Source organism: Chenopodium album, chromosome 1 (genome assembly GCF_948465745.1).
Source record: "Chenopodium album chromosome 1, dcCheAlbu1.1, whole genome shotgun sequence".
Taxonomy (NCBI): Eukaryota; Viridiplantae; Streptophyta; class Magnoliopsida; order Caryophyllales; family Amaranthaceae; genus Chenopodium; species Chenopodium album.
This window is the reverse complement of record NC_137834.1, coordinates 56606575-56634330: the sequence shown is the minus strand read 5'-3', so window position 1 is coordinate 56634330 and position 27756 is coordinate 56606575. Positions and strand designations below refer to the sequence as shown.

Below are 27756 nucleotides of genomic sequence, written 5' to 3'. Positions count from 1 at the left end.
TGGTTAATTTTTTATTTATTTTTATTATATAAATTCTGATGAAAAAAAAATCCTCCGTTCTTTCTCATCTTCCTTCCCGGCCTTTCCTCCAACCCCTTCCACCACCTAGGCCAACAACACTGTGGCGCCACCCCCACCACCACCAACACCACAAACCTCAAAACCCCCACAACTTGACAACCAACTTATGACTCCACTCCCCAACCACGACCAATCCCCATCCACGACCCTACAATCAAATCCCCCTCCCCCCTTTGACCTCTCCTTTGCTTTCTTTATGGCTGCTTTCATTGGGGCTTTAATCCCACGCTTGCAAAAATGTATTCATGCTTTTTTTTTTCTTTGACACTTGTAGCTGATATAGAAAGTTTTGGAAAGTGTTTTCATTAAATTATTTTAAAACACATAATATACTTATACTAGACGCTAGTGCAATAATGGGGAACAAGTTGATGCATACTATACAAAACAGTAGAATATCAATTTTGGCAAATGCCAAAACGGAATTGTTAGGCATTCTCTTAAAGATGGATAAACTATAACATATTGTAGACAAAAGAGTGATATATGGCAATACATAAAAAGCTAAGGCATCACTATACCTGCATTTGGCAGGCTAGTTGACAAGATAGTCCTCACTTTTCCATCCAATCCAAGCACACTGATTGCTGTAGCAATAGAAAAAAAGAGAGCAGGACCAATCCGCAGAAGAGATCTAAAGTATTAAAAAAGTCAAGTTCAACAAGTTCTATATATATTCTTAATTATGAGATCCAAAAACTAAAAAATGGTGCCCAATTGACAAAGGATATTGAAGGAAGTCCTATCAAATTTTGCTAAGCTACTAGCCAAAATCTCCAAATCTGCTGAAGCAATAATAACTCTATGAGTAGTCATTATCCCAGCAACTTGACCTCTAAGAGTCTCCTGCCAATGAACCTACAAAGGTAGTCAACCAACAGACATCAACATTAACCAAATGCCTCTTAAGAGGTAAGTTATCTGTGAATAAATGTGATTGTAACAAAAATATTTCTCATCACTGTATCAAATATCACCTGGAGTACTATCTCATTCGCTTTCAGCTTGATTGACTTCCGCCCTTCAGCTGTTGTTGGTATATAATGGCCACGGCCATCACTGCTTGATAGACGATATCCTTGCACAATCTTTGCCAAAGCAATCTGATTTCCATGAGAAGCAAACATCAAGGTGGATTCTGCAATTAAAAAAATGGATCAGCAATATATTCAAAAATAAAAGTGAAAATCAAAGATATAAATTTTCTTTTGTAATTACCTAACGGAGTACAGAAGATACGGTCAACTTCAGATTAGAACATAAAATGCACTGGACCCTTGACAGAACTTGTTGGAGCAGGATCAGCAGCCAGATCTGCTGTAGGATTTTCTTCAAGTGCTGCTTTGTTCTTGTCATCAAGTTCTTTAGATGACATTCCAGGAAGTAAATACAAAGCAAGTCCAATCTTATCACTGTCAAGAATAGCAAACTGGCTATCATCAAGACCAATGAACGCTGCATCTTGACCTACATCAATACAAAATCCAGTGTGAATATTTTTCCACATGAAGACCTGAAATTGGTTTCTATATTTACCAACCTTTGACTGTACTATCTTTACTATTCGCCAATCGAGTATCAGTATTTTCTTTGTAGAGAACAACTTCATTTGCTGCACCACTTAACTCAAAAATAACAAGAAATAAATTCTGCTTCCTACTATATACAACACTCTTTGGTTGATATTCAACATTTCCAGGAATCTGAAAGCAACAACAAAAAAAGGTAAGAGTTAAAAGACATGATCATGGAAGCAGATACACAAAAACATCTCAACACTTACAAAAAAAAAAATACTATACAGAAGTTAGCCTTAGTACCAAGCTGTAAAGCTTTTTGTCAAAACTATTTGCTCCAGAACATAGATTATAGGCCATGAGATTTACACCTTCCATGTAGAAAGCTCTGACAGGATAATGCAGAAACCGATTTGCTTTATTGAAAAAATTAAGCTCCAAATGAAATGGCTGAAATGAAATACCAATTTCAAGGCAGATAAGTTTAATGAAATAAAAAAGATATCAAATTAAAGGTAACTGGGACCAGTGAAAGATGTACAGTCAACAGGAAGATGTCTGAGATGGTTACTAGTATCTAGTAAGGTGATGAGAGGCAAACGAGCAACTGGAGCACTTTTGGCATGCCCCTCCAAGAAATGCTGTGAAACAAAATAGAATATAGATCAATACATGAAGGAATAAGTATCAAGAGCAAATTACTTTGAAAGGAATAGTAGTTTCCCAACTGGAATTTTATATCACAGAAACAAGTGTGTTGAACAAAGAACTGGAAACCCTTTGACTCAATGTTATTAATGAGACTGATAGAAATATGTAAACACTGATATAAATACTATCTATTGATGTAAGCAATTTCTTAAACATAACCAATTCCATGAATTATATTATCTACAGCAATAGCAAACATAATTCCAAGCAGTTACTGATCATAGAATGTCACCAACTTATAATATACTGTAATAGCATCTAACTGTGGCACATCCGCACATCCATAGTTCCATACAAAAGATAAGAAAATATGTTTCCAGGGCCAAAGTGAGAACAAAGGTTCCACAGTTACCAATCAGATATGCCTTAGGAAAGAAAAAAAAGGCCATAAACAGAAATGCTTCAACATTCATAACAACGGAATCAAATGTGCAGTTGTGCATTATAGTCATAAGATGGAACTTCCCCTACAGCATAAAGCCCCACACTAGTTTTTCAAGTATAAGAAAATGCAGCAACATACACTGTACAGGAAAGCCTTCCGCGCAATGTCAGCAATTGTAAGCTGATTTTGTCTGGCATAATAAAGAAAATTTTAATCAGATATGAAGAAACTAAATCAATTAATATTGAAAAAACAAATGAAAAAGCTGTTTTTCAACAGAGAGGTACCGGGCTTTTCCTACTTTTCCTACTTTAAAGTGCAAGTGTTCAACAATTGTCATTTAGCCAGAACAATGACTGATTTCACATTTCTTATCAGGCTATGTTCAGTTCACATGATCTAATCTGGTATGAATTTTTCTTATTTCATCTTATCTGATTTCTAAATTTGACCAAACATTGACCTAATTTGTACACTAATTCGTAAGATAAATAATATCAAATGGGATGTCATTAGATTTGTATTAATATGTACTTTCCATAAATGAAATTTTCAAAAAAAAAAAAAAAAAATAAAAAATAAAAAAAAAAATAAAAATTAATTATCAAAATGAAGATATTCAACGATAAATAAACACAAATAGAAAGATTTGATAAGCTCTGATGTGGTCAGATCAAAATATGTTGATATCAACTTATATAAGCTGAACTGAACATAGCCTTAGTAAAAGGTTTAACTAGAGATATCAACTTCGATCAACAATTAAATACCATGATATTGACACAAAAAATAAACATATAATTAAATAAAATAAAAAGACTATCACCCTTTGTTAATTGATAATATTGTCGATTATATATTGACATGCATAATGAAAAAATGCCAATGCAATGATATTGTACTTGAGTAAAATGTAAGATGCCTGAACTTGAGAAAGATTTCTACAGTAGCATATCAAATCATGGTGTAACAAACACCATATAAATTTATCAATCCTTTTAGAAGGTTCGAGTGTTTTGAAAACGAATCATGGAACATGCCCTTGCCTACCAAGCAGCAAGGGTGCAAGTCTTGTGCGGAAAGGGACGAGTACTTATGAAGCAAAAGTAAGCGTTTGATTCATAAGAAGCAGTTTTGCCAATTGGTTACAAGAGGGAGGCGTTAGTCGCTACACTTGTGTGCGCATAGCAGGCACAAGCGGGGCCAAGTGGCCAACACTGATGTTTAGTGTCTCCAGCAGTGCTATAAACCAAGTGAGTAGCGGAACGTTTGAAAAGGTCTAACAACACACAAAATGACATAAGGATTAAAGAAAGACAGTCATGGGTAAGAAGCTTTATGGCCTTCTGTTTAACTGTAGTTCTTTCAAGTTTAAACAGATAAACATAAACAGAATACCTTAAAAGACAATCCCTGTTCGCTTTTAAGGATAAACTCTTTCATATGGCTTGCTTGTTAAGAACATAGTGTGAAGCTGTAAAACCATCCCCCACCCCCAAAAAAAAAAAAAAAAAAAAAAAAAAAAAAAAAAAAATGATTTTTATAAGAAGGATCGTAATACAAATTTTTAGAGAAAAAAAAAACTATATATAGCGGGTATTTAAACCCTAATCCAACATGCAGCCACATGGCCCTCATCCCTATGGTGTACAAATCAACTAGAAAATTAAAACCAATTAATCAACACCGAGATCCAATTCCTATAAGCATTTCTTGTAACATCAAATTCTTTCAGAACTCAAACCAATAGTCCAATAATATTCCCACCCACCATCCTTGCTTGGCTTGATAGTTTGTTGTGTAACAAATGCAGAATGTGAAGAAAAACATTAATTTTAAGTTTTGAATTTGCCAGGATTTCTAATATACCAATGTTCGAAGGGTCTCCTATTCTGCTCAATATATATTGACCCCTTACCTAGAACCTCAGGTTCAGAACTTCAGATACCCACAAATACCATTGTTCACCTACTGGCTTCATACAGATCAGTAAAGAATAGTTTCCTTAAAGCCTTATATTCTAGCCTTATAATAACATGTACTATCACATAAAAAAAAATAATAACAAAAAAAAAAAATTATTAAAAAAAAAATACATTTTATGCTTCATAAGAAAATACTTCGTAAATAACTACCACAGAACAAGAATTGACGATAAGCTGGCAGAGCAAATAATAAGTTAAGTCAAACCAACATTTCTATTCTATCACCCTAGCATAAACATATGTTTGCTAGGTTTTATCCCAACTTAATTGGTCTCCTTTAAAAACAGTGTACAATTGGCATTGCTCAAGTCTTAGAAAGAACGTCAAATACAGTCCTAGTCCAAGATTTCATTGCAACTCAAAGTTAAGCAAGGAGGCAACAACAAGTGACTTCAATCAAAAACTTCAAATCTCTAAGAATACAAGTGAGGTGGTAAAGAAACAGCATGGAAGCTACAAATCTATATTTGACCAGCAGTATAAGATGCCAAAGCCTATTTCTTTGTCACTAAACAATAGTTGAATCACATCATCAGAAAGACTTGAAGTTTAAATAAAGGAGAATCTTAGTGCACTTGTACGTCCAGCTTCTAGCACATCTTCAAAGGAAACAGGCATTGAAGCATCTCAAAGAAACATTATGGCAATGCATTTAGAATAAAGAAGCTAAAAACAATTTCTTATCACCTGAAGATCCCCTTGCACTTTGGAGAACAGCGCAGAGTTGTTTCCTTCCTTCCCTAGTGAATGCCTTGTTTTTAACATTGTCTACATTTGCCATTTTCTAAAAGATAAAAAAAATATATATGTCAAACCTTCAAAAATTTAGTGATAAGCCAAGAAAATTTATTCAGATGAATATACTCAACTGCAAATAGTAATGAGGCCATATTTAGTTTAGTGTGAACTTCCAGAGCTCGGACACGTGGCAATGGATAAGCAACTTCTCCACCCTGCTGAGATAGAATCTTTGGAATGTCGAGAGATTCGATTGCTTCACAAGAGAGAGATAATTTGTAAACATGAGAGAAAAGAAAATGATAGCAGCTTCAAAGAACAGCTTACATCAAGCTGCAACCACAACAAGCTCTTACAAAATGAATCGTGTATACTTGGCTAAAAAGTATAACTTCTCCTGGATTTCTGTGGACTAAAGTACATCCACCTCCAAAAATTGTCTCATCGATGACACAAACGCTCAAACATATACATACATAGAGAGAGAGGGAGCTAGAACACACATGCCAAGCATTCATAATACTATCTATGATTGATTGTTCAACAAGTGTAATAGATTTGTTTACAAAGTTAAAAAAATGATCTAAAAAATTAGACTTTGACATAAAATGCTTTACGCAGAGTCTGCAATGCACATGAAGGGCTTAAGATTTTTGACTGAGGATTTTTCAGATTTTATACGCTTTTTCTTAGGCTACTTTATTGGTGTAAGAAGCAGCTACTGGAAGATTTCTATAAAGAATATGCTGAAAAGAAGGGCAGTAGACCAACAACAACCGCCACAGCCTATAGGCAAAGAAGCTAATAACACTTCCCTCAAGCTTATCGCTCTGTTACTAGAGTTTGTCTACTCTGTTACAATAGCTCAACTTAATTCAGCCAAAAATGTCTCTATGATTGGAAATGAAAACTGAATAGAGTTTGGCTCGTCTCTCTCCTTTAGTATTTAAGTAAGACTGACTGTTGCAAAGCCACGTGGTGTTTTTAAAAAACTTATAATACTCAAAAGCTATCGACGCCCTACAAAGGCCACAATACAAAGTGCAAAAAGCTCTGCGCCTGCAACCTAGAAAAAAGCACATAGGCATGCGCCTTTTTTAGGTCCTTGTGCCTGGCAGAGCTAAGGCGCCAGCTCTTGAACCTGAATGCGCCTTGCGCACTTTTCAAAATTATTAAGTCCTTTATATTAGAATTTATAAATAATAACTATCGTTTCTAACAATAAACCAAGAGGGGTCTTTTACAGGATTCTGTTAATCTGCATAAAAACACTTGATAATTATTTACAAAGCATTTAACGATATATGATTATTTAATATTTTTTTTCAAAAGGTGAACATTAAACAGATTACAGCAACTAATTCTTTCTCGTACAGAAATGACAGGGTAATGTGAGATGAGTTTCATAACCAGGATTCAGTTAAAACATATCTAGAATTCTTGAAGCAGAGAACACGACCCTGAATCCTCTAGAGTTCAGCTTGATAAACTAATAATCTTACTAAAAATAAGATTAATTACACAAATTTGTCAGCAATGAAAAGAGTAAAAGAATTTTCTAACCAGTAGGCTCAAAGAAATTTGCTTGCATAGGCGCTCTATTGGGATTTAGTACCACGCATGTTTTCCAGACTTGAAGTGAACCATCTTTTGACAAAGTGGCTATCAACCGCAATGCTGGCAGCCAAGCAACTGATGTGATAGGTTGGGAACCCACTTGTGTTCTGAAATAGATTTTAATTTTAAGGAGTGATACATTGAGCATGACTTATGTCACGATTTTATATGCAGATAATTGTAATAACAAAATAGTAAGGAGGAAGGACCCAAATTAAAAGGACAGACAATAATTCATAATTAACAAACAGCTTAATCAAGAACAAGTCATAGTGAGACACTTATTAAAGGTAATTAAAAAGGATCTTACATTCCAATCATACTTGGTCTCTAGTGTACCCCGCCTGTCACGAACAAACGTCCACTCTAGTGTTGGATGAAAAGCAAAGGCACCAGCACCAAGTAGCTTTATAGTATTATCAACTGCAACATCAGGTTAAAGTGAGGCATATACATGCGTGTCCATGCTGCTGCAAAGCAATCTAAGTAGGAAGGCAAGAATGAATGTTGTAATGTGTAGAGAACTGTGCATACGTATGAATGTTGTAAGCTCTAATCAGCCCTTCTGCATAAGCTACATACTGAAATCACAGCCTCATAAAGCTCAGAATTGGTGGTCAAACAGATTATGAGCAGCAAAGAAAAAGTGAGCAGGACATCAAGCAATGGAATTACCAGAACTGGAAGTCGGGGATGACAAGCAAGATTCACAATAGGTTTCTTCAAATCTGTCTTTATTTTTGTGGGAGACCTGCCGCCCTCAACAGTTCCAAAAACTGCTTAAAGAGTATAAATAAGTAGAATTGCTAAAAAAAAAAAAAAAAAAAAAAAAAAGTTGAGCCATTAAGGCAGAAAGTTCACGTCATGCACACAATAATTAAATTAAACACGGAGCCTCATCTCCCCTCTTAGCTATATAAACCAATCTTTTTCTCAAACTCCAGTTATATAAAGCTAGATACTGCCACAACCACAACAACAACTACAATAATAAATATCCTTCAACATTTTGGCAATAATTTTAAGGCAACAAGTGGCTGTTGGGTCATTCATTGTACTATCATTGAAAAAGCAGATGTGGTAAGAAATAGTGAGGTATTAATTTTATTTTATTTTTTATTGAATGAGAAAGCATATGGGGGGGACCAAACTTTTTAGTCTTAGGAAGAGAGAGGTATTGTTACATAGACTGGGTCATTCCTAAAATAAAAGTGTAACGAGTATTCAAGGACAGGTGAAAAAGGAAGGTGGAAAGACAAGTCTAGGACGGAGGGAGTCATGAAAACAATAGGGTAGTATTAATAATTTAATATTTGCTCTACAAGCAGCAAAAACAATATAGGAACAATACACAATTGTTCGTGATCTTAATTCTTAATACTGACATAAACAATAATTCTAATCTTTATTGAAGGCAGTAAAGTTCATAATAGAAGAAAGAAACCCTTGGAGGCTTGGATACAGATTAAGTAAAAGCTATTGATATTCCTGCCCATAGAAATATGAGGATCACCCACCTTCGAAATGCTTCATCAACTTGATATTAATGTTGTAAGTTTTATATCTAGATAAGTTTTAGTTTTTCCAACTGGAATAGCAACAACTATATTGAAGCCCGGAATAAGAGCTTCAACCAACTTCCCCTCATAAATGTTACATTGCCCAATATAAGACCATTTTCTTCCTAACAAACACTACACAGGACATTTGATGCAGACAAACAAGTTGAACTGCAGGCACCTCTAATAGAAATTCATTATCCACATAATTATAGTGCCAAACAAACCTGTTACACTCATCTTGTGAAAACCAAAAAAAACAACAGGTTGGAGAGGAGTCAAGGCCATATGAACTTCAGCATCAGAAGAAATTGGTTCCATTTTCCTCTCCGGTGAGTGAAGAACACAAGTTTGCTCCGCATCAAAATCACAGGAGCGAATGGTACAGTCCTAAACAGCAAAACACTCCATCAACATTTGAAATGTCATTAAAAGATATTAAGCTGTTCACAAATTAAGGATCTCAGCTTTACTATACTTTCCCCAAATGCTAGTTCGGGGCTGATCACGGCGGTAAGTGGTACCAGAAGGCAGCATCCACTTAATACTAATTGATCTAAACATTGAAGTGTCAACAACATGAGTGCAAGAGATGAAGAGAGAGATCTTATTCATTCAAAGTTAAGCATAAAACCACAGTATTTTTTTGAGACAAGAGCACCACAGTGAACTTTTATGACAAGAACACCACAGCGAAGTTCTGTGAAGAGCATACCAAAATACTAACAGAGTTTAAGAAGAAAGACATGATCATCAGTGCCCATATAACTTAATTATTTTTCCCTAAGATGCAAAAGCACCCTTTGAGTTTATAAGATATCTTAAAAATTGAAAAATAATCTAAAGGGACATCGTACCCTTTCCACCATTTCATTCACAAGCTACTGAATTATCAGCAATTGTCAGTTCAAACTTCAAAAGTGCTTAGAAAACATTTTTACAACGCAAAGAAAGGAGGAAAACTACCCCCATAGAAGAAATTTGACTCATCACAACATTGTGACTACCAAAACATAAACATACCAACATCCTTCCCCAAAAATAGAGCCTTGAAAATATATAAAGAAGCTGGTGTAGACAGGAGAATGTCAATGGAACCATCATCAGCATATACTTCCTGCGCTTTTTTTTTTTTTCCTTGCAACAATTTTTGTTTTTACATTTGCCAATATATAATTTCAATCGTTTTTATCTTTAATTATACATTTGTAACAATTATAACAATTAGATTATAACAAAGTATACATTGAGACAAATCTAACAAAACCCCATATAAATCACAAAACGGAATTGAAATAAAGTATGTGAATAGTGTATACTATTAAAATGTTGCAAGTAATAAAACAAAGGAAGTATATCATAACATGGGGGAGGGAAACAGTAAGAAAGAGGTAAAAGGTGAGAGGCGAGAGGGACCATAAAAATCATGTAAATGAGGGACTTACAAAATGTCAATAAGACTATATTCGATTTCTTAAAGGTTATTGATCCATAAAGGAAGAAGCGATTAGATAATATATCTTATCATAACCCTCCTTTCATACCTAACACTCCCATAGATTAAAGATAACTTGAAGCCATTTATAGACAACATCCACAAGCAAGGAGACATCGTTTAGAATCTTGAAGTTTTTTCATCCTATAGCTGCCTTTTCAGAGGACTTAGCTCGGATATTAAGCCTCAACTAGTCTTACGAGAAAATGACAATTCAGACCATGGATTTAAGCCCTCATAATTTAAGATACTTATGGTTTTAGAATTTAGACTGCCTTACGATTGAGAAATAGACCGAGACTTTTGGAACATCATTTTGTCAAAAAGGGTGATTCGGAGGGAATATCAGGTTGAAACAAGTGTAAATCGAGCTAGGAGACATGTTCAAGCAAGAGATATCTACCAGTTAGTACTCAGTAGATGGCAAACCTTGCTTTTCTAAGAATCACAGAAACCCACATTACTGGCTAGCACATGTGAATGAGTTGTAGACCTAACTTGAATTCTATTCTAATACGTATATATGTATCAACTATCAAGCTAAAGAGTGAAACATAATCCGTATAAAAGTAAATCAACACCTCTCATATCTTGGGCGAATGGCAAATTATGAGTACAATTTACAACAAGGCAGTGTAATTCGATAATTCCGTAAAATTACCTCGAGTATAGTAATCACAACATGACCACTGGTAGGACTATACGACAGGCGAACCAATGTCAATGGTAGAGATCTTACTCCCAGTAAGTGCATCAAATTCAACAACACACCAAGCAAGATTAAACAACATCACATACCAATTCAATCACAGTACAATCACCTACTTCATATAATCAAAATCACACAAAAAGATAATCATAATTTCAATAAATTGAAAATTAAGGTTTAGCAATATTACCAATAACGTATTTTCCGACAGCAGTAGCAATTAGGACTTGACTGGGATGAAATGCAGCGGCATGAGGCTTATGCAATTAATTTCATGACACCAGAAGATGACCATGATCACAATACTAATGAGTAATGACATTGGCATGAATAAGATGACTGGGAATGCTGAGTCAGAAAAGATGGAAGGAGAGAATGTTGAGTCAGAGAAGGTAATGGAAGAGAATTCAAGCCTGTCAAATGATACAGCTAAGGAAGGGAATAATAGTACAAGGGAAGAGAATATGGCAGCTGCTGCAAATTAAAAAGCTATTATTTGTAGCACTGTCAAAACGGTTTCACAGTTCGGGTTCGGTTCGGTTTGAAATAGGTTCGGTATTAAATTGGATCGGTTTGAAATCGGTTTATTTAAGTATCTCGCGGGTCGGTTCCAGTTCGGTTTAAATAGTTATCGGTTCGATTCGGTTTCGGTTTCGGTTTATTCTTGAGCGGTTTTAATTCGGTTCGGGTTGTAAACAGTCCGGGTAGTAAACGGTTCGGTGTAGATGGGTTGTAGTTTGTTAACGGTTCGGTGTAAACGGTTTTTATCCCGGTTCAAACAGTTTCGGGTTAGAAACAGTTCGGTTCTTTTTCGGTTCAGTTTATAACTAGTTCGGTTCTTTTACGGTTCAGTTTATATTTGGTTCGGTTCAGTTTATAACTGATTCGGTTCTTTTTTTGTTCAGTTATGGCATGAGGATTTTTAGTGCCAGGAAGATATTTTATACTATGATAATAATTTGGCAGGAAGATATTTTATACTATGATAATAAATTTTCAATAAATATTAATTTGGCGGGAAGAATTTTTGTACTATGATAATTAAATTTTATCTAAAACACCCTTTAACTTGATTTTAATATTCTCATTATAATAAGTAGTTTGTAGCCGATTCGTTTATAAGCGGTCTGGTTCATAAACGATTCAGTTTGCAAGCGGTTAGGTTTATAATTGGTTCGATTTATATACAGTTCGGTGTAAACGGGTTACGGGTTGCTAACGGTTCAGTGTAAACGTTTTTTATCCCGGTTCAAACGGTTTCGGGTTAGAAACAGTTCGGTTCTTTTCAGTTCGGTTTGATTTCAGTTCGGTTTAGAACTGGTTCAGTTCATTAACGGGTTCGGTTCTTATACGGTGTAACGTTATTCGGATCGATTCGGTTTCGGGTTCATTCACATACGGTTCGGGTCGGTTTTCGGTTTCCAAAAAAAGGGTTTTTAATCGGTTCGGTTCTCATTTGGGTCAGTTTGTTTCGGGCAGTTAAACGGTTTCGGTTTGAAATTTGACAGCACTAATTATTTGTATCTGTCCTTTTCTTATTTTTGTCCTGTTTTTAGTCCTGATCCTTGTATTAGCTAATCAAGGCTATTTAAGCCAATAGCAGTGTAATGGCAGCTCATGCTTATGATTATTGAAAATTCCCTTCTCTCAAAATCCTTATTCTCTCTACCTCTCACTTATTATTACAGCTGCTTAGTGATTAAGTCCAACAAAACTGCCCTTCTTTCTTATTTGGCTGGTTTTCTAGGTTGATCATAACAAGTCTCCATTCCAATTCCTGGAATTTGACTTGGTAAATTGTCATATTGCTATCACTGGTATCAGAGCTATACCTGTGATATGTCTATTTTATATAGTGTTTTACCCCCGTCCCGTGGTCATTATTAGTAGTGTTTTTGGCTCTTTCGGGCCACTTTTATTACTAATTTGTGTGTTCTAGTGTTTTCGTAGTTTTAGTTGTATTTTACAGGAAATTGCGCTCTTGGAGCATTTTCCCGAGCCTTATTTGGATCGACTACGGAAGCTAGAAGGACATGACCATTTGGAGCCCAAGATCGGTGAGAGCCGGTGACTAAGGGCTCGGTTATTTGGATCACGAGGCATTTGGACCATGTATTCGAGACCCGAGAGGAAATATGGATCGGGCCGAGAAATCTAGCCCAATCGAAGTCCAAGCCTTGAAGAAGAAGACCGGGCCCGATCGGGCAAGCGTACGCCCGATCGGGCGGATGCGCGCAAGGGCATTCTTAAGGGAGAGGTGCGCCCGATCGGGTGAGCGTAGGCTCGATCGGGCGCAGCAAATCAGAAGAAGCATAGTAAAAAAAGGCGGGCCCGATCGGGCGCCCCTTCGCCCGATCGGGCGCGTGTTTTTCCTAGAGTCTGATTAAGTTTAGTTTAATTCGTGTTTTAGGAAAGGTTTATATACGTTTTTGTACGGAATATTCACGGACCTCTTTCTCTTAGACTTTCTCTCTCTACTTAGTATTTTTCTCTCTCTTAAATTCTCTCAAAACTCTTGTTCTTAATTCCTCCATTAATTCCAGATTTATTTTGGTACAATTTCTTCCCTTTTTAATTTCAGCTATTTTAATTGTTTTCTTGATTATGTTCTTATCTATTTATTTGATTGGTTTAGTTATGATGATTAGTGAGTAGTTTAATTCTAGGGTTTTTGGGGATCCATAATTAATATGAAGGGATAGTTGTTATTATTGATTGTTGATATTGCATGATAATTTCCTATTGAATTGTTTTAATTCTTTGCAATTAGATTATGAATCGAGCAGATGTAATTTGATTGTGAATGTTTAGCAATATTGAATTGATGAATCGAGCAGATGTTGATTTAATATTAAAGGCTATTTTTAATAGGAACTTAGGTCTAATAAATTGCGAGAGCCTGTTAGATCTATGTTGGTTAATAAATTGCGAGAGCCTGTTAATCATGTTATTTGTGCATTGTTAATTATTAATTATTTCGTTCTATCCCGGAATATTAATTATTGGTGAACCTGTGACCCTAGGTTTCCTTATTATTGATTCTTTTCTCCCTAAATTCATTCTTCGTAGTATAGAATTCACATTTAAAATATTGGTTACTTAGATAATTTAGATTATATTAATTAATTAGAATTAAAAAGACCTGTTTCCCTGTGGAGTTCGACCCTACTTCCCTATCTACCTTAGTTAGTGATTTAGGTAATTATTTTTTATTAGGGGATACGACTTTACCCTGTCAAAATTTGGCGCTGTTGCCGGGGAAACGGTTTTATTTTTATTTTCTGATTATATTTTTGTAATCTAGATTATCCCCCCTTTTTGCCTCAGAGAACATTAGTTCTTTGAGGCAAATCTCATATTTTTCTCTAGTTCTTTGTTTATGCCCAGGTGTTCTAGATCAGGTGACATCCCTTTTGATCCTGAGATCGAGCGTTCTTTTCATAGGCAAAGGAGACTTTATAGACAAATTCTGGCGGGTTCTGAGGAGGACAACGATCGAAGAGATCCTCCCCCTGATTCTAGTGATACAGATATTCCTTCAGATTCAGAATCAGAGATGACGACCCAGAAGAAACTCAGTGATTATTCGCAACCGAAGCTCACAGATTTCCCGCACCTTACTTCTACTCCGGCTCTAGATGGAGTTCAATTTGAGATCAAGCCCCAATTTATCACTATGATAGAGAGGAAGCAGTTCAGCGGAGCTAAGGGTGAAGATCCTAATCTTCACATCGCAGATTTCTGCCAATATTGTAACACCATTAGACAAGCCGGGGTTACGCAGGACCAAATCAGGGAGATTCTTTTTCCCTTTTCATTATGTGGCAAAGCAAAATTATGGTTTAATGGTTTGAATAGAATTGCACTTGGTATTACTGACTGGGAAACTCTTGCTTTGAATTTCTATAATAAATATTATCCTGCAGAGAGAACAGCGGTGTTAAGAAGTGCTATTCAGAACTTCGCTCAAGAGGCCGACGAAACATTATATGAGGCTTGGGAGAGGTTCAAGGATCTACAGAGAGAGTGCCCCCACCACAATCTAGCACAATGGCAATTGATCCAGGCATTTTATAATGGACTTGGAAATTCTTCTAGATCAGTACTAGATTCGGCAGCTAGTGGGAGGTTTATGAATTTAAATGTGGATGATGCAGGACAGGTTATCGAAGACATGGCAATACACAATTCCCAATATGGGAATCCGAGGGGGTTTGCAAATAAGGGAAAACATAATGTCGACTCCGTATCCTTTTTGCAAGCTCAATTAACATCTATTTGTCAAAAATTAGATAATCTTACTGCTGCTCCTAACTCTGTAGCTAATGTTTCTGTTGTTGCTAACCATGAAGCTTTTTGTGAAAATTGTGGAATTGTAGGTCATTGGGAGCAAGATTGTAGGAGCTCTATAGAACAAGTTAATGCCTTCCAAACCTATAGGCAAAATAACCCCTATTCCAATTCCTACAATGCCGGTTATAAAAACCATCCTTATCTTTCATACCGGAGTACCAATGTACAAAACCCTCCACCTCCACAACAACCACAACAGCAACCCCCACCACAGCAAAAATATTATCATCCTAATGCCGGCCAGAAAAGCCAAGCATCACCCTCATCATCTTCCGACCCTGCCATGACAGAAATTAGAGCGATGCTAGCTAATATGCAAAAGCATATGGAGAGTAGGGATGCGCAAATTGATTCTATTCTAGCCCATAATAAAATCATGGACAATCAAATTGCACAACTTTCATCTACCCTACAATCCCGTCAGCAGGGAGCTCTACCATCACAACCTATCCATCCTACGGATCATGCTAATGCAATCACTCTAAGGAGTGGTTCACATTATGATGGACCTCCTATGCCAAAGGAAGATGGACCAGTTCCTGATCTAGATTCCTCTATACCAAACGGTAATCCTGCTAGCCCTGCAGGGCTACAAATAGATACTAACCCTACTAATGTTTCTGTGCAGGGTAAATTGCAGGATAAGGGAGGAGATGTGCAGAGCCCAGTTATCAAGCTTCCATTCCCTAATAGACAACTGAAGAGTAAGCTTGATAAACAATTCGGTAAGTTTTTAGAGGTTGTGAAAAACCTACAGGTAACAGTTCCTTTCACTGATTTAATCACTCAAGTACCTGCTTATGCTAAATTCATGAAAGACATTCTGACTAGGAAAAGGGCCTTTAATGAAGTAGAAACTGTAGCTTTCACAGAGGAGTGTAGCGCTTATTTGCAAAATAAATCCCCTCCTAAATTAAAGGATTCCGGTAGTTTTTCTATCCCTTGTCACATTGGGAATGTTTTTATTGATAAAGCTTTATGTGATTTGGGTGCTAGTGTCAGTGTCATGCCATCATCTATCTGCGCTAAATTAAATATGGGAGAATTAAAAATTACTAATATAACTTTGCAAATGGCAGATCGTTCGGTAAAATATCCCTTAGGTATTTTAGAGGACGTCCCTGTCAGAGTTGGTAAATTTTTTATTCCGGTTGATTTTGTTGTTTTAGATATGGCAGAGGATACACAAATACCCATTATATTAGGTAGGCCTTTCCTCCACACTGCAGGAGCTATTATTGATGTGAAAAATGGTAAACTAACCCTTTCTGTAGGTGACGATAATGTTACCTTTAATTTAGGGAAGGTTTTGAAAGGGCCTATGTTAGAGGAAAATTGTTGCTATATTGATACAATTGATATAATGGACGATATTTGTGTTGATAGCTTGCCACAGGTTCTTGCGAAGAATCCCTTAGAGGAAGTTCTCTGCGAGAATTTTTCTAGCGACAATGCAAGCGTTTGGGGTAATGAGGTACAGGATATTGAAAAGGCTCTTTCCTTAGAAGAGTTAAGCCCCAAGGAGACAATGAAGGTAGTAAATTTAGTTTAGGAATCAAAACCTGCAGAGGTCAAGAAACCTGATCTAAAACCTCCCCCTTCTCATTTAAAATATGTTTTTCTAGATGAGCAGGAACTACACCCCGTGATCATCAGTACTGCACTCACTGACCTACAATCTTCCCAACTTCTAGGGGTCCTCAAAACCCATAAGAAGGCTATAGGGTACAGTATTGATGATCTCAAGGGTATTAGCCCTGATTTTTGCATGCACAGGATTCATCTAGAGGAAAATTACAAGCCCTGCATTCAACCCCAACGAAGATTAAATCCCAACATGCAAGAAGTAGTCAAGAAAGAGGTGATGAAATTACTTGATGCAGGTATCATCTATCCTATTTCTGACTCCAAGTGGGTAAGTCCTGTGCAGGTAGTACCGAAGAAGAGTGGGATGACTGTGATAACTAATGATAAAAATGAATTAATTCCCACTAGAACTGTAACAGGGTGGCGTATGTGCATAGACTATCGTAGATTAAATATCGCCACTAAAAAGGATCACTTCCCTCTCCCCTTTATTGATCAAATGCTTGAGAGGTTAGCTAATCACAAATTCTTTTGCTATTTGGACGGGTATTCGGGATTTTTCCAAATTCCGATTCACCCTGAAGATCGGGAAAAGACCACCTTTACATGCCCTTATGGCACTTTTGCATATCGTAGAATGCCCTTTGGTTTATGTAATGCACCTGCTACCTTTCAACGTTGCATGATGAGCATTTTTTCTGATTTCATAGAGTCTATTATGGAGGTCTTTATGGATGATTTTAGCGTATATGGTTCTTCATTTGATTCATGCTTAATTAATCTCGCTAAAATTTTGAAAAGATGTGAAGAGTGCAACTTAGTACTTAATTGGGAGAAATGTCACTTTATGGTGACAGAGGGAGTAGTCCTTGGCCATATTATATCTGATAAGGGCATACAATTAGACAAAGCTAAAATATCAGTGATTGAGCAATTACCTCCCCCAGTCAATGTTAAGGGAGTTAGAAGCTTCTTGGGTCATGCGGGGTTTTATCGCCGCTTTATCAAAGATTTTTCTAAAATTGCTAAACCACTGACACAGCTTTTTCTCAAGGATGCCCCATTTATTTTTACTGACGAGTGTCTTGATGCTTTCAAAAGGATTAAGCAGGCTTTGATATCGGCACCCATCATATGTGCTCCCGATTGGAACCTTCCTTTCGAGATCATGTGTGATGCAAGTGACTTTGCACTAGGAGCCGTGCTCGGACAGAGGAAGGACAAGGTTTTGCATGCTATTTATTATGCTAGCAAAACCTTAGATGAAGCCCAAGTCAACTATGCCACCACAGAAAAGGAGTTTCTTGCTGTTATTTATGCTTTAGAAAATTTTAGATCATATCTAGTTGGTTCTAAAGTTATTGTTTTCACTGATCATGCAGCGCTGAAATACTTGATAGCCAAGGGGGAATCAAAGCCAAGGATACTCCGGTGGGTTCTCTTGCTCCAAGATTTCAACATTGAAATAAAAGATAAAAAGGGAGCAGAGAACGTAGTGGCAGACCACTTGTCACGTATCAGGTATGATGAGGGTAAGGATTCTTTACCTATAGATGATTCTTTCCCTGATGACAACCTGTATGCAGTTATAGAGCATCACCCTTGGTATGCCGATTTTGCTAATTGTATAGTGGGTGGTACTCTACCTCCTGACTTGTCCTACCAACAGAAAAAGAAATTCCTTTATGATGTTAAACATTATTTTTGGGATGACCCTTTTTTGTTTCGTGAGTGTGCAGATGGATTATTTCGCAGGTGTGTTCCCGAATGGGAGGTTCACGGCGTCCTTACCAGTTGTCATACTTCACCCTATGGTGGACATCATGGCCCCACTAAAACGGTGGCTAAGATTAATGAGTCAGGCTTCTTTTGGCCTACTATGTTTAAAGATGCTAACACTTTTGTGCAGGCTTGTGACTCTTGCCAGAGGACTGGCAACATTTCGCGGAGGCATGAGATGCCCCAAACTGGGATTCTCGAAGTTGAAATATTTGATGTTTGGGGTATCGACTATATGGGGCCATTCCCATCTTCCAATGGGAATTGTTACATACTTATAGCCGTAGATTATGTGTCCAAGTGGGTAGAAGTCATAGCTTCACCAACAAATGATTCCAAGGTAGTCATTAAGCTCTTCAAGAAGATCATATTTCCCAGGTTTGGTGTTCCACGAGCTATTATTAGTGATGGGGGTACCCACTTCCATGAAAGACAATTGGATAACCTCCTCAAGAAGTATGGCGTATATCACATAACAGGGCTTAGTTACCACCCTCAAACTAGTGGTCAAGTTTAGGTCTCTAATAGGGAAATCAAGGCGATCCTAGAAAAGGTAGTAGCCAAGTCAAGGAAATATTGGAGCATGAAGCTTGATGACACACTTTGGGCATACCGAACAGCATTTAAGACACCGATTGGTACCTCACCTTATAGATTGGTTTATGGTAAGGCATGTCATCTTCCCGTAGAATTGGAGTACAAAGCTTTTTGGGCGATCAAAGAGCTTAATATGGATTCTAAGGCCGCGGGTAAGAAGAGACTCCTTCAACTCAATGAGTTGGATGAGTTTAGATTGTCGGCATATGATAGTGTGCGGATCTACAAGGAGAAGACCAAGAAGTGGCATGACAAGAGGATCTTACCAAGAGAGTTTGCACCAGGCGATAAGGTTCTTCTCTTTAATTCTAGATTGAAGATTTTCCCAGGAAAGTTGAAGTCTAGATGGTCCGGTCCCTTCACTGTCACAAAGGTGAACAAATTTGGTTCGGTAGAGTTGGTAAATGACAAAGGTGAAGAATTCAAGGTGAATGGCCAATGGTTGAAAGTGTATCATGAAGGTGCTACCATTAGAGAAGTGGAGGAGACTCTCCTAACTCCACTTCCAACATGAGCTTCAAGGTGGTGAGAAGGTCGTGCGGGGCCTAGATAAACCAGCGCTTTGCGGGAGGCAACCCGTATTTCATGCTTTCTAGGCTAGTTTTCCTTTTCCTTATTATTTTTTTTTCTTATAATATTATTCTTTTTTCTTTTAGAGAGGCGAGGAGAGTGATATTCCACCAATTTTAAGTGTTGTTGTACAGGTATGAATTTGACAGGTATAAAGACTTAGAAAAATTTTGAAGAGGAAACGAAATCGGAGAATAAGGCTCTCTCGGGCCCGATCGGGCGCGCAAGCTACCCAGAATTCAGCAGCATATTCGCCCGATCGGGCGCGCAAGCGAGCTAGAAATCGGAACTATTTTCGCCCGATCGGGCGCGCAAGCAAGGTTAAACTCAGGGACAATTTTCGCCCGATCGGGCGAAGCTTGCCCGATCGGGCGCTTTTTTTGGAAAATCGAGTAAAAGAAAAAAAATATGTTGGGCGAAGCTCGCCCGATCGGACGGAGCCCGCCCGATCGGGCGCGCAACTTGAGTTTTGGAATTCCGACTTTCGCCCGATCGGGCGCGCCTTCAGGCCGTCCCCCCTTTATTTTCTTTTCTCTTCTTTCTTTCCTCATTTTCTCCTTATTTCATCTTCTCCATTCACTTTCTCTCTCAAAAACCTCCATTTTCAAACCTTAAACTTACACTTCAATCCAAGATCTTCTCCAATTCTTCCATCCAAATTCAACAATTCTTACATATTCCATCTCCCCTCATCCTCCTCTACAATCTATACTAATTTTCCCCAATTTTCTCTCAACTTTTCTCAAACCCTAAGAGAGAGAAACCTCAAATTTTCCACTATTTTACAAGAAAATGGCCTCCAAGCGTTCAAGGAATAAAAGGGGTGAGAGCTCAAGTGCACCACAACCAACAATCAACCCGGACCTTCAAATTCCAGGATGGGAGGAGGTTGTAATCACCTCGGAGGAGCAACGGGTTAGGATGGTCAACCTCATCGATCGTCAGGTAATTTCTACCCGTTTCATTCATCATCCTACATTAGTTAGGCTAGGTCTTGATAAATATGTAGAAAAATTGTTCAAGGGCATAGGCATGAGTGGCTTTTTTCAAATGTGCCATGATACTTATGATTATTTAACATTGGAATTTATCTCAAGTTTTAATGTTATTAAATTGAATGCACTCATCACTCATGTACAATTCCGATTATTAAACAACGATGTGAGACTAACTCTAAAAGAATTTGGAAAGTTGTTTGATTTAAAATCAGATAAGCCTATTGAACCCTCTCAAGACCACACCGCCGTGGTCTATAAGAGGTTAACCGGGGAGGATTTAGTGAACCTCCAACATGCCAAAGGGACGTGGATTCAACATCCCGTCCCAAAACTTTGGCAAAGATTTGTCGGCCTCACCATTTTTGGGAGGCATGAACCGGCAAATGTTCGGAGAGATGAATTGGAACTATTGGCATCCTATTTAATTCCTAATGCTGAAAAATTGAACATACCCCATAGGATAGCCAATCATTTCCAAAGGGCGGCCAATGTGGCCGAGGCTAGTAGGTCTAGAGCACCTATTTACTTTGGGGGGTTAGTGACCCATATTGCTAGGAAACACTTAGGTTGGAACCCCGATGGCCATAGGAAAGTTGTGGGATCAAACCTAATGGACCTACCCTATTTAGGGAGTTTGAATTGGGTACAACCGGTGGGGAGTGATACTTGGTGGATTGTCCATCGACAATCGGGTAGGAGGGACCAAGCCATTACCTTACCCAACCCCGCCTTGATCAAATTTGAGAGGGGAAAGCCCTCTTATATTTTCGAGATAAATGGTCAAGGTGAGGTTCAACCACCTCACCCCCCACCACAACCCCATCAATCCCCCATTCACCACTCACCCCACTACCAACCACCCCCACCTTTCACCTACGGCATGCCCACTTCCTCAGTCGATTACAATGTCGACCCCAATGCCCCATATGACTTTTCGGCTTTTAGGAGCCAATTAGACTGCATTGAGACGGGGCAAGGGAGGGTTGAGGGTATGATGCAAAACCTAGACTCTAGGTTAAGCACCCTAGATGGGCGGGTTGGTCTTATAGAGAGGAACCTAGGGAGGGGCCTTTACCCCATGTATGATGATTATGCCCGTCGGGGGGCTATTCCTCCCGATTCACTTACTCCCGATTGGTTCCAATACCCCCAAGGAGGGTATTCTCACCCCGGTGCTTATGGTACTTACGTGGACTACTCTTCAGTCCACGGATATGGGGGTATGGGTGGGAATGTAGACCCTAACTACTATGCGGGTGGTTCGGGGTATGGAGGTGGTGGCTCTAGCCATGGAGGAGCCGGTTCTAGCCACGGCGGGGGTTATTCTAGGATGGATGAGGATGAGGAGTAGGCTACTCTCCCAAGTCAATGAGGGCATTGCTTGATTTGGCTTGGGGGGGTGTTCTTTCACTTGGAAATTCTCTTCCTTTTCTCTCTTTATTTGCTTTCTAGTGTAGTTTTTTATTGCTTTCTTATATATGAAAAATACAAAAAAATTGAAAAATAAAAAATTCAAAAATACGTTCCAATGAATTGTAAATCATGCTTCCCTGTGCCCCATACTTGAGAAAATTTGTTTTGATTCTTGGTATTTGATGATGAATTTTGTGGATTTGTTGGTCATGATTTGAAGTCTAATTGTTTGGATTCCTAAACTTGCGTCAATTTTGCCCAACTACTTGTGAATATAGTGCTTGACTAGTTGATTTGGTTAGGAAATGTGTGATAGTTCCATAATTCCTGGTATGTCAATGAATTTGAGTATTGATTTGCAACTATGAGTAGTGTTTCATGACTTATTATTATGCACATGAGGAGGACGAAGGCGTTCATTCTTTTAGGTAGCCTTCAGAGTATTTAGATACATTTGTTCCCTTCTTGTCACCCATGTTGTTGCTTGTGCCCTTTTATTGTTTATAGCCACATTACAAGCCTTAATTGCCCCATTGGTTACTAGTCCCAAGCTTGGCTTGGGGGAGCTATTAGTGAGTGAGGTGAGGGAGTTTGTAGTGTGCACACTATTTGCACAATTTGGGTGGGTTTTGAGAAGTAATTTGTTCTTGATCATATTTTTATTTTTATGAGTTTGAAAGTTGTATATATTTGAGAAAAATAAAAGTGTGATGGAAAATAAAAAGAAGTTCAAAAAAAAAGTGAGAAATTTTAAAAAAAAAAAAAAAAAAAAAACAAGGTGAACTTCTAAGAAAAAAAGAGAAAAAATATTTGATGTTTAAATGTTCTAAGTGAAGGTTAATCAAAAGAAAAAAAAAAGTTGAGTATCAATGTAAATATTTCAAGTTATGAGTTCAAGGTTTGTTTTTCATTCAAGTTCTACATTATCATATTTTTATGAGTGAAATTGTGAGTGTTGGGATTGTTTTTATTGTTTGGAGTATATTTGGTGGATTGTTGTTGGAGTTGGTTATGTTGGAGATGTGTATGATCATTATTTTTTATCATGGGTTTATTAGGATTTGGCTCCCTTAATGCATAGCTTTTCTCTCACATAATCCCAAATTTATCCTACCTTTACCCTAGCCTTACATTACAAGCTTAAAAGACCTTCCGACCTTGTGCATAGAAGTTGTGTAAATGTGAAAGTGTTGTTTTTCAATGCAAGTTATGACTTGGCATATTTCGAGTCGACTAGTAGGATGAGCGTTCAATGTTTTTTATACACACGAGAGTGTGAGTTGGGAGGGCATTGTTCACATTAAAGGGGTTGGGTGGAGAGCGATCGAGTACATTCTTTACTCGCCACATAAATGAGAGTCGAGTGTGTGAGCACTAGTCTTGAGTTCTATATTCTCTTGTGGTTTGCTCTACTTGACAATTGTTGGGGAGGAAGGGTGATTAGATGAATAAGATTGATTGATGTTGAAGCATGTTCATTTAATTTTACCTTGAATCGTTGGCTTTTGATTTGTTTATTGGGGTGAAGTATGTTTTATATGTTCATTGATGAGCTCTTTGCTTAGGGACAAGCAAAGGTTTGGCTTTGGGGAGTTTGATATGTCTATTTTATATAGTGTTTTACCCCCGTCCCGTGGTCATTATTAGTAGTGTTTTTGGCTCTTTCGGGCCACTTTTATTACTAATTTGTGTGTTCTAGTGTTTTCGTAGTTTTAGTTGTATTTTACAGGAAATTGCGCTCTTGGAGCATTTTCCCGGGCCTTATTTGGATCGACTACGGAAGCTAGAAGGACATGACCATTTGGAGCCCAAGATCGGTGAGAGCCGGTGACTAAGGGCTCGGTTATTTGGATCACGAGGCATTTGGACCATGTATTCGAGACCCGAGAGGAAATATGGATTGGGCCGAGAAATCTAGCCCAATCGAAGTCCAAGCCTTGAAGAAGAAGACCGGGCCCGATCGGGCAAGCGTACGCCCGATCGGGCGGATGCGCGCAAGGGCATTCTCAAGGGAGAGGTGCGCCCGATCGGGTGAGCGTAGGCTCGATCGGGCGCAGCAAATCAGAAGAAGCACAGTAAAAAAGGCGGGCCCGATCGGGCGCCCCTTCGCCCGATCGGGCGCGTGTTTTTCCTAGAGTCTGATTAAGTTTAGTTTAATTCGTGTTTTAGGAAAGGTTTATATACGTTTTTGTACGGAATATTCACGGACCTCTTTCTCTTAGACTTTCTCTCTCTACTTAGTATTTTTCTCTCTCTTAAATTCTCTCAAAACTCTTGTTCTTAATTCCTCCATTAATTCCAGATTTATTTTGGTACAATTTCTTCCCTTTTTAATTTCAGCTATTTTAATTGTTTTCTTGATTATGTTCTTATCTATTTATTTGATTGGTTTAGTTATGATGATTAGTGAGTAGTTTAATTCTAGGGTTTTTGGGGATCCATAATTAATATGAAGGGATAGTTGTTATTATTGATTGTTGATATTGCATGATAATTTCCTATTGAATTGTTTTAATTCTTTGCAATTAGATTATGAATCGAGCAGATGTAATTTGATTGTGAATGTTTAGCAATATTGAATTGATGAATCGAGCAGATGTTGATTTAATATTAAAGGCTATTTTTAATAGGAACTTAGGTCTAATAAATTGCGAGAGCCTGTTAGATCTATGTTGGTTAATAAATTGCGAGAACCTGTTAATCATGTTATTTGTGCATTGTTAATTATTAATTACTTCGTTCTATCCCGGAATATTAATTATTGGTGAACCTGTGACCCTAGGTTTCCTTATTATTGATTCTTTTCTCCCTAAACTCATTCTTCGTAGTATAGAATTCACATTTAAAATATTGGTTACTTAGATAATTTAGATTATATTAATTAATTAGAATTAAAAAGACCTGTTTCCCTGTGGAGTTCGACCCTACTTCCCTATCTACCTTAGTTAGTGATTTAGGTAATTATTTTTTATTAGGGGATATGACTTTACCCTGTCAACCTGCTTCCTTGGCCTATTCCCACTATGCCTATTACCAGATCATCTTCAGACTCTGCCAGCTAGGAGCTTCTGATGTGAAGAAGCTGGAGAATTCCTTGAGGTTTATGCTGCAAGAACAAGGTAAAAAAAACTGGATGATGCTTGTAGAAATAATAGTATGAATATTGATATAAACTATAAATCAATTTTCTGAGCTTAATGATCTGCTTTTGTGTTTGTCTATGCAAATCACTAAACTTGTTTCTAATAATTCTACTCAACCCAACACAAGCACCTTCACAACCAATGATAAAGAATCTAAACCTCCCCCTAGACACTCTTACTATTCTACTCGTTTAACTAAGGTAGATTTCCCAAAGTTTAATGGCACTGACCTTAAATATTGGATCTACAAATGCAACCAGCTTTTTTATCTAGATAAAGTTGATGATCCTAATAGAGTCAAGTTGGCTGCTATCCATCTTAAGGATAAAGCCTTTACTATGGCATCAAACATATAGCTCGAGGAAAAACCATGTTTTTCCCAAGTGGGATGACGACATTAAGGATATTACTGCTAGATTTGGAGATCTATATGATGGCCCTATGACAGATCTCAAATCTCTTAAGCAGTCTGGTAGTGTACAGGAATACCATGATGCATCTGATGCTCTGGCCAGTAGGTTAGACTTGTCTGAGCCGTATTTACTCAGTTGTTACCTTGTCGGTTTAAAGGAGGACATACAGTTAGCAGTGAGAATGTTAACACCCACCACCTTACAACAGGCACTTTGCCCTAGCTAAGCTACAAGAAGCTGCTAGTGAGGCAAGAAAACCTAAACCAACTACCAAACAACCACCACTCCTACCCAATCCTCCAGCTAGGCACCAGATTCAGCAACCAACCCCTCACACCTAAACCTCTTCAAACCCAAAGAGCCATAAACACTAACCCAACACCCTACCCTAATACAAACAGAAGAACCCTCACACCAGATGAGTTTAGTGAAAAAAGCGCAAAGAACCAATGCTTTTGGTGTGATGAAAAATATGAGGCATGACACAAATGTAAGGGCAAAAAGCCTCAGTTATACCATATTAAGGTATAGGAGCTGGAGGATGATGAAGATGACAAGGAAGAGCTAGTAGTAGAGGAACTGGAGTGTGCACATATCTCTATGCAAGCCATGGATGGCATGGCTACTTTTCAAACCATGAGAATTGCAGGCCACCATGGCAAGAAAAAGCTACAACTTTTGCTTGATAGTGGAAGTACTCACAATTTCATAGACCTTGACAAGGCTCTAAAACTTGATTGCACGGTTGAAGCTATCCCTCCACTTTGGGTAAAGGTAGCCGATGGTAACCAAATGTAATGTAGTCAAATCATTAAGGGGATCATTTGGAAAATGCAAGGTGCAGACTTTACAGCTAATGTATTTCTCCTACCATTGAGTGGGAGTTATCTTGTCTTGGGATTTTAATGGTTCATTCAGCTGGGTCCAGTTCTGTGGGATTTCAGCAACTTAACTATGGAATTCCGGAGCTGTGTCCAGTTCTGTGGGATTTCAGCAACTTAACTATGGAATTCCAGCACTAGAGAAACAAAATTAAATTAAGGGGGAAACCCCCTAAGAAATGGAAGGAAGTTCAACCCAAGGCTTTCCAAAAGCTGTTGACTCAGGAAGGATCTCTTTCAATGATGCAAATCATCCTTGTAGATGTGTCTCATTCACTCATGTCAGCTCAAAGGAGGCAGTAAACTCTGATCCTACCCTACTAACTCTCTTAAATCAATTTGCAGATGCCTTTCAAGCTATCTCAGCTCAGATCTTCCACTAGCAAGCAATGGATTTGATCATGTTATTCCCTTAAAAGAAGGAATTGATCCAATCAACTTGAGGGCATATAGATACCCAGCTTTACAGAAGAATGTCATATAGGAGATGGTGTAGGAACTCCTAGATTAGGGAGTGATATGACCTAGCAACATCCCATTTGCTGCTCCTATAGTGTTGGTCAAGAAGAAGGATGGGAGTTGGAGAATGTGTGTTGATTACAGGAACTTAAACAGAGCCACCATTATTAAAGACAGATTCCCTATCCCTCTTATTGAAGAGCTCTTAGATGAGCTGCAAGACACTTAATTTTTTTTTCAAAAATTGATTTGATTAGAATGCAACCTAATGACATTCACAAAAACAGCTTTCAAAACACACTTTGGCCATTTTGAATAGTTGGTGATGCCATTTGGGCTCACCATTGCTCCATCAACTTTGTAAGCTCTTATGAACTATGTCTTTAAGCCTCTCTTAAGGAAATGTGTCTTGGTATTCTTTGATGACATTCTAGTCTATAGCCCTACTTGGGAAGATCATTTGTTTAATTTACAACAAACATTGGGGTTGATGCACATAAACCATTTGCATGCAAACCTAAAGAAATGCTCTTTTGGCTTGACTGAGATAAGTTACTTGGGTCACATAATCTCTTTTAAAGGGGTGGCAACTGATCCTGACAAGGTTACAGCAATGCTAAATTGGCCTAGACCTAAAACTCTCAAGCAACTAAGAGGGTTCTTAGGGTTAATATGCTATTACAGAAGATTTATTAAGGATTATGGCAAGATTTGCAAGCCATTAACCTTACTGCTTAGAAAAGACAATTTCTTGTGGAATGAAGAG

General features: G+C 37.8%; 1 non-coding gene and 1 pseudogene across 2 annotated transcripts in view; both read right to left on the bottom strand.

Annotated features, from left to right (window-relative positions):
* Window positions 1-10972, bottom strand: part of LOC145556354 (uncharacterized) — a 23458-nt pseudogene extending 12486 nt beyond the window's left edge. The window contains exons 1-17 of the transcript XR_014091840.1: window positions 10750-10972; window positions 8821-8983; window positions 7710-7810; window positions 7536-7615; window positions 7345-7459; window positions 6981-7141; window positions 5549-5673; window positions 5367-5463; window positions 4130-4145; window positions 3562-3635; window positions 2833-2885; window positions 2143-2239; window positions 1902-2053; window positions 1622-1784; window positions 1300-1548; window positions 1059-1219; window positions 603-939 (exon numbers count right to left, since the gene is read on the bottom strand). The product of XR_014091840.1 is annotated as an uncharacterized LOC145556354 (transcript). The remainder of the gene's footprint in view (window positions 1-602; window positions 940-1058; window positions 1220-1299; window positions 1549-1621; window positions 1785-1901; window positions 2054-2142; window positions 2240-2832; window positions 2886-3561; window positions 3636-4129; window positions 4146-5366; window positions 5464-5548; window positions 5674-6980; window positions 7142-7344; window positions 7460-7535; window positions 7616-7709; window positions 7811-8820; window positions 8984-10749) is intronic.
* A 3762-nt stretch (window positions 10973-14734) lies between these two features.
* LOC145566575 (small nucleolar RNA R71) lies at window positions 14735-14841 on the bottom strand. Its single transcript, XR_014095451.1, has one exon. It is a non-coding gene; the product is annotated as a small nucleolar RNA R71 (small nucleolar RNA).
* Window positions 14842-27756: the final 12915 nt, after the last annotated feature.